This window comes from Rosa rugosa, chromosome 4, assembly GCF_958449725.1.
Source record: "Rosa rugosa chromosome 4, drRosRugo1.1, whole genome shotgun sequence".
NCBI lineage: Eukaryota > Viridiplantae > Streptophyta > Magnoliopsida > Rosales > Rosaceae > Rosa > Rosa rugosa.
In genome coordinates this window covers 41,529,905-41,537,520 of record NC_084823.1, presented here as the reverse complement: position 1 = coordinate 41,537,520, position 7,616 = coordinate 41,529,905, and positions in this window count along the sequence as shown.

Sequence of the window (7,616 nt, the reverse complement as noted above, 5' to 3'; positions counted from 1 at the left end):
ACCGGAACAAAGTACTCCGGGGAGGGCCGTGGTACTTTAGCCATGCCCCTGTTCTGCTGCAGCAATATGATGGCTTCGAGGATCCGCTTGTTGTCCCAATGAACCTGCTATTCTTTTCGGTCAAAATTATAGGTATTCCGCCAGCCCTAGAAGAGAAAAAAACCATTATGAATGTTGCTTCTGTTGCGGGAAAATATCTGGACTTTGATAAAAAATTGTCTGATAACAAAGGCCATATTAGGGTTCATGTTGCACATGCTATTTTGCATCCTTTCTTTCTAAAACGTATGCTCAAAATCATCCCTAGTGTTGTGAAAGAAATAACCTTTTTCTTTGAGAACTTACATGGCAAGTGCAGGGCCTGCAATCTTATTTTCCATGAACAGGGAGTCTGCCCTAATGGTGATGCACCGGTGGTGCATGACAAAGCTGATGAGCAGGTTACAACTGGTACATCTCTGGCCTCCCAGTTCCCTGGATTCTTTGATCTCCGCTTCCAAAATGGTGCTTTCCGGTTTCAGGGAGTGCAGACACCTGTACTGCCTCCAATTGCTCGAAACTTGTTTGGTACTCCAACTATGCACAAACCTCGCCGTCCCATTGTGCTGAGGAGTGAAGATTTGAGGTCTGCTGAAGAGAACAACACATTAGCCTTAGTCCCCGTGATAGCTGAACAATCTGCTGCAAAGAGAGGCCGACCTACAAAGCTGAAAATTCACTTTGGTGAGAGTGATGCTGCAGCTAGTTCATCTATGCTACCAAAGAAGCTGAAAGTCCCAGAATTTCACACCAAATTCTCTGCTAAATCTCTCGGTTTGATTGAAGCTCCAGGTGGTGTTCTAGTACCTAAGGAAGGTTTGATCCCAAAGGAAGCCATGCAACTGGCCAAGGTGGAACAAAAGAAGAAGAGAGGTAGACCTTTGGGTTAGAAAAACCAATGTTCTAAAAAACGGCCTAGGCGGTAAGGAGCCGATCGGATTTTGGCCTAGGCGTTGCCCTTAGGCGCTGGGCTACTAGGCGGGGACTAGGCGGGCTAGGCGGTGCTGCTTGGGTGGTGCTAGGCGGTGCTAGGTGGGGACTAGGTGGTTCTAGGCGGCCCTAAACCCTAATTTATTCTATATTTTGACTATTTTTATATTTATAATTAATTTTTAGACTTTAAATATTTTTATTTTATATTATTATAGGTCATAAAAATAATTTAAAAATTAAAAAAAAAAACCGCCTCGCCCCCGGGTCACCGCCCGACTAGCGCCTAGCGTTTTTTAGAACCTTGTGAAAAACAATAACTCCTCCAAGACTAAGAAGGTTTCTGCTGAAGAAGTGCTTAGTGTGATTTGCCCTAGTAAGCCTCCTAGCCATAGTATTAAGGGCAAGGAGAAGATTTAGTTTATTTTCTTTTGAACTATGCCTATTTACTTGTCTTTGGTAACATAGTTTATAGGCTTAATTTCTTGAATAAGTGAGCATGGGTACCGTCAAATGATTGGACCTAATCTATGTATCGCTGTGGTTTACCACAAACTCTTTATCTACCCATAGATGGTAGAGGGAGGATATGTAATGGTCATTTCTGGCCTAAGCATTAATATATCAACATGATATTATTAAAATAAAAAAAAAATAAAAAAAACTCTACAACCAATAAATGACTAATCGGAAATTATGCAATTTGGTCCCCATAAAAGTATTGTTAAATATCTAACTAAATAATTGCAAATCATGATTTTATGACATCTAAAATCTTAGCTCAAATATAGAATCCTACTGATTCTTCTCCCATTATTGCTTGCCTAATGATTATGGTTTATGCATTCATTAGTACCACTACATCATAGTGAATTAGTTGTTGCTCAAACGTACATCCCCAACATGCGGTTTCCCCACCATGTGGTTTATGCGTGCATTGGTATTCGGTGGATTTGATTAGCTAAAAGTGTGGCTTAATTTTAGCTAAAGATTGCCTAATATAGATTGTTGATGTCTGTAAAGTATCTAAGAATTTTCATCACTGCTATGTTTCGTTATAGGCAAGAACTAGAGGACAGCTAAGTTGTCTCAAAAAATTTTACAATCCGCTGTAAAATAATTTGGAGCGTGAAAATGTGATAGTACAAATACTAGATTGGTACCTAAAATCCCCAATCTCCCTCCCTCTTATCTCTCATTGGTTTGATCACTTAATGGTCCTATATGGGCTTTACCCTTTCTAAATACACCGAGGGAAGAGGTAAATGGTAACTGACATGTAATGAAATGAGTACGTACTTTTGTCAACCCTAACCGTGAGAATCTTCATACTCAAATAGCTTAGCTTGATGGAGATCGAGGAAAGGCAAAAACAGATCGAGGCCAAACGATTCCAGGGAGGAGGGGACCAAGAACAACCAATACAGAGCAGTTCCCTTCCTTCTCCAAAGAGAAGTGTTAGTCAAGAAAGCTTTCTAGCTAACTTGTCTAGGAGGTATATATTCAACTTCAACTTGTATAAGGAGTGTCGTTATTTTAATACGTTTTACTGGGGAGGGTTGTCTTGTCACATGATTCAATCAAATCTATGTAGTTGTCGTGCAAGCAAGCTTTGTCTAACAAATCCAAATCTCAATTATGTACCAAAAACATAACAATATAGAAGCTCATCTGGTTACTTATTAGAACGATGATAGGATTGATCAAGGGACATTGTGAAGGGCAATGTCCCAACCAGAATGATGGATTGGAGTTGGCATAGTGTATCTTTTTACTAATTGAAGAGACAAAGTGGTTTGGGTGGGTATGAACCTATTGGGCAAAATGTGAAGTCCAGCCGGAACATTTGCTCTGAACTGGCCCTATCAGTAATTTGACTATTTTTGAGCAGGGTACTGCATGCTATCGAATTAGGAACCAGAGACATATATTGAAAGCATATACAGTACATAAATTGGGGAAAAAGTGGAATCAAGTGAGAAATTTCTAGAAAGCATAAATACATAATTAGATCCGATGACTGTTATGGTTTCACAAAACCAACTTATAAATTTCACAAAAAATTATATTCTACAATTAATGTTGGTTGCAATGGTTGTTCGTATTAGCGTGATATCTCAAAACAACTATATACAACCTATATATGGTCATTTCTATTGCAATAGATAATGGTCATTTCTATTGCAATAGATAATAGACGATAGTCACAAATATATAACTCATATGCAGTGATCTAATATTCAATACGCTTTTTGACTCGTACTCAGTGGCGGAGTTAGAAATTTTAGTTTGCTAGGACAAAAAAAAAATATTAATAATATTAAAACATAAAAAAACAATATGTATATGTAATCTATATATATTCCAACGGTACGTAATTGTCTTGGACGAGACCTTATTGGTGTGAAAGCCACATGAAAAATATAGAAAAGTGGGCTAGAAGAAGCATACAATACATATATTAGTATTGTATTGTACGGAGATTTGTATATTATCCCTTTTATATACCAAAAACAAAGAAGAAGAAAAACAGCGTGTTGCAAGTCTCGAACTAGGGACTTGGTGTCCACAACAAAAGTTACTGGACCACTATGCCAAATTGGCAGCTGAGAACATAAGTAATCCAAGTTATTTTGTATAATCTTATTTTGTATAAACTTGTTATTGAAATGTTTCATTTTTTTTTTTTTTTTTTTTTTTTTTTTTTAAGAAAGGGTGGTGCGGCTGCCCTCAAGCCTTGATTAATGAAACTGTCGAATACAAGGGGAGGACATTGAGCCTAAACCCCTGATTACAATACGCACTGAGAGAACATCCTGAAATACTATCATGAGTCTCCACTAAACAACTGTATTCAACTAAGCACCAACTAGCAAATATCGCTCTACTGGCGACTCTATTTGCTTTGACACATGTCACACAGCGGTGACACAACGGAAAGATAACTCGATCTGCAACTCGATTACAACATAGCATAATTTCCATACGCACAGCTTTCCCATCATGTTGCCACTGGAAAATACATCCAGTGACACTAAGTTTCACCCTGCCACTAGGAGGCAGCGACCATTTGACCAAGCAAGGAACTCGCCGCCTACCTAGAGCAGACACGTTACTGCCACTAAGTTTCATTTTTGGTTGATACCAAGGTGGAGTGTCATCAAAAAAAAAAATTGGCAAGGTGGAGACCGGAGAGCCCCAAATTTTTGTAAGGGTTATACACTGACAAATAGCCATTATTGTCTCTTCATCATAGGCTCTAATTCAATTATTTCTCTTCAATGTGAGATAATACTTCACATTATTACACAATCCCTGATCTGTGACAGAATTCAAATCAAATAGTTAGATACTTATACCGAGTGACATACTGACATAGAGCACGTACATGTAGTTGTTAGGCTTCACACATGGGGCACATGCATGACTGGCTCTGAGACCATAAACTGAATTAACTTTAGGTAAAAACCTCTGAAATGTAGAGGCTAAATTTCATTTCATGAATAGGTTTTATAATGATACTGTTTGATACAAATACATTTGTATTGGCCACAAAACTAAAAATTAAATCAAAAGCAGACTTCTAGTCTTTAGCCACCTTGATTTTCCGAAGGTAATGCCAATATAAATACATTTGTATTGGCCACAAAACTAAAAATTAAATCAAAAGCAGAGTTCTAGCTAGTCTTTAGACTTTAGCCACCTTGATTTTCCGAAGGTAATGCCAATGTTTATATTTTGAAATTGAGTATAGTACGTTGTTATTTTGAACATGCATATTATATTGATCCATAACTAATATGATAACTTGATTATTAATTTACTCCAATACCTTGAAATCAGCATAATAAAATATATAGCACCTAGAACTGCAAGGTTGGTTGAAAATGTGCTATAAGTTATTTGGGCTCTTGACCATTTACCTAATTTGGGCTCAATAAATGCTCACTTAGAGCATCTTTATCTGACTCTCTATTTTGACCCCTTAGATATTTTGGAGAGCATGTTTAGTTTTTTATATATTTTAGTAGCTGCACCAGACTCCTAAGTGGCTCTCTATAATAACTTTTAGCTATCTCGCTCCTAAATATAGAGAGCGAGATGAGACTTTCTATAATTTAAAACATTCATTTTGAGTTCTTTTATGTAATTTATAAATACATTTAAACAATTTAATCTTCATTTAAAAAATAATATAAATTCGAAACTAGCTAAAATAGAGAGCACTGATGCAGATGTATTTCTAAAGTCGCTAGCCAAAATGACTTTTTAGCTACTTTAACTAAAATTTAACTAAAAAATGGCTAGCATTGCTAAAGATGCTCTGACTCCACTAAAATATTTGTGTGCCCACTTACACAATTTAAAGGTAAAAATATAAGTTTACCCTCCGAATAATTGAAAAGTTATTAGAGACTTCGCCGGACTCTAGTCATCGATCTGAGGTTCCCAAAGAGATATCCAGAGACTTTTATTACCCCCCAATAAAACCCAATAAAAGGTTTATTGGGGGCAATAAAAAGTTTGTTAGGTATTATTGGGGGGACAATAAAACCGGATGCCGGACTCCAGTCACCGGTCAGGAGGTTTCAAGAGATTCCCAAATAGCTCGGCAGAGACTTTTATTATCCCCCAATAAAACCCAATAATTTTTTATTTGGGGGGGGGGGGGGGGGGGGGAGGATAAAAAGTATATTGAATATTAATGGGGGGCGATAAAACTTGACGCGGGACTCCGATCACCAGTAACTAGTTGCGAGAGGTCCACAAAGAGGTCGTCAAAGATTTTATAGGTTACCGGAGACTTTTATTACTCCCAATAAAATTCAATAAATTTTTATTAGGAGGCAATAAAATTTTATTGGGTATTATTGGGGGGCAATATAACTGGTCGCCTGACTTCGGTCACCAGTCCGGAGGTTGCCAGAAGCCGCCGGAGACTTTTATTGACCCCCAATAAAACCCAATAGATTTTTATTGGGGGGGGGGATAAAAAGTTTATTGGGTATTATTGGGAGGCAATAAAACTGGACGTTGGACTTTGGTCCCCGGTCGCCGCAGTCCGGTGAAGTCTCCGATGACTTCTCTCTCTCTAAGTGACAAAGAGAGAGAGGGCAAAATTGTCCCAAAAATAGACCAAAAAAATAAAAATATATACTTAATTGGGTATTAGGGCAAAAGATATGTAATTTATTGAGTAAGGTCGAGTTTGGTGAAGCTGTGATTATTAAAAAACTACTTCTGCTGTGCTTTTAGAATAATCAGCTGTAAACTTAAGTTGTTAAGTGTTTGGTGAGATAGATGGAACAGAGGAACTGGGAAAGGAGATTATGAGGAGATGAGGACTCCTTTGGTATTTTAAAATATCCACTTGCTACTTCTATTGGCAGCTGCTTCTAAAAGCATGGTTTAGCCAACTTCTATAATCTGCATTGGAAGTTGTGAACTTGAGAAATAAGTTGCAGTTTCTTACTTCACCAAACGCATCAACCAATTTAATTTAATAAAAAAGCTGATAATCCATAATCCCAGCAGGGCCAAACTGAGCCTAAGTAATCTCATAAGATGTTTGGGTAAGTGGGGTTAGTGTAACTCAAATTTGGATAAATGGACATTTCCCCAATTTTTTTTTTATGTTGATTAGATGTTGGTAGCATAAAGCATGAATATGCATTGTAGTTACGGTAGTTCAGTGACTCAAATTGTTGGCCATATAAGTAGCATCCTCATGCGAGATGAATGTGACTCATAAAATATTGTATAGTTAGCCAAAAAATCGGTACCCATACTTTCCACTAGATCTGAATGAAATCCTTATAAGTTGACGTTTTTTTTTTTTTTTTGAATGAAGGGCTGGTGTAGCTGCCCTCAAGTCTTGATTAATGAAACTGTTGAATACAAGGGGGGGGGGACATTGAGCCTAAACTCCTGATTACAATAAACAACTAGAGTATGTCCCCAAATAATATCAGGAATCTCTACAAAATACTTGTATTCTAACAAGCACCAACTAGCAAAGAGTGCTCTATTGGCTACTCCATTTGCTTTGACATAGTAGTGACATAACGGAAAAATAACTCGATAAGTTGACGTTAAAATGATCTAATTTTTCATAGTAAAATACTGAATACACAAGATCACCTAATTTGGTAAGAGGGATTAGAGCTACATATATTCAAAGTGTTGTATTGTTCATTTGTTCGGTTATTGCCTCATTGTGTGCTTTCTTTTTGGCAGTGTTCTAAAAAACGGCCGCCCAGGCTGCCTAGGCGCTGGGCGGCAGGAGACCGAGGCGAGTAAGTGGTAATCGACGGGCTTAGGCGGAGAGAATTTAGGCGGCCTGGGCGCCCGTCTGGGTGGTCTGGGCGGTTTTCCTAGCTCTGGAACCCTGAATCATTGAGGTCTCTGTCATTCTCTTTCGCTATGTGGCTCAGTCCTCATGTTTTTAGAGTTGCAGGTTGTTTAATGGAGTTTACGGCTTGGATAGATAGAGAGAGAGAGAGGAGGTCATGGCTGTTGGTTTCGTCGAGAGGGAGAGAGAGAGTCTGATGTTTCAAAGAGAGAGAGAGAGAAAGTAGAATAGAAGAAAGTAAATGTGTGGCTCAGGCTGTGTTTGTCAAGAGAAATAAAAGAGATAGGATGGCACG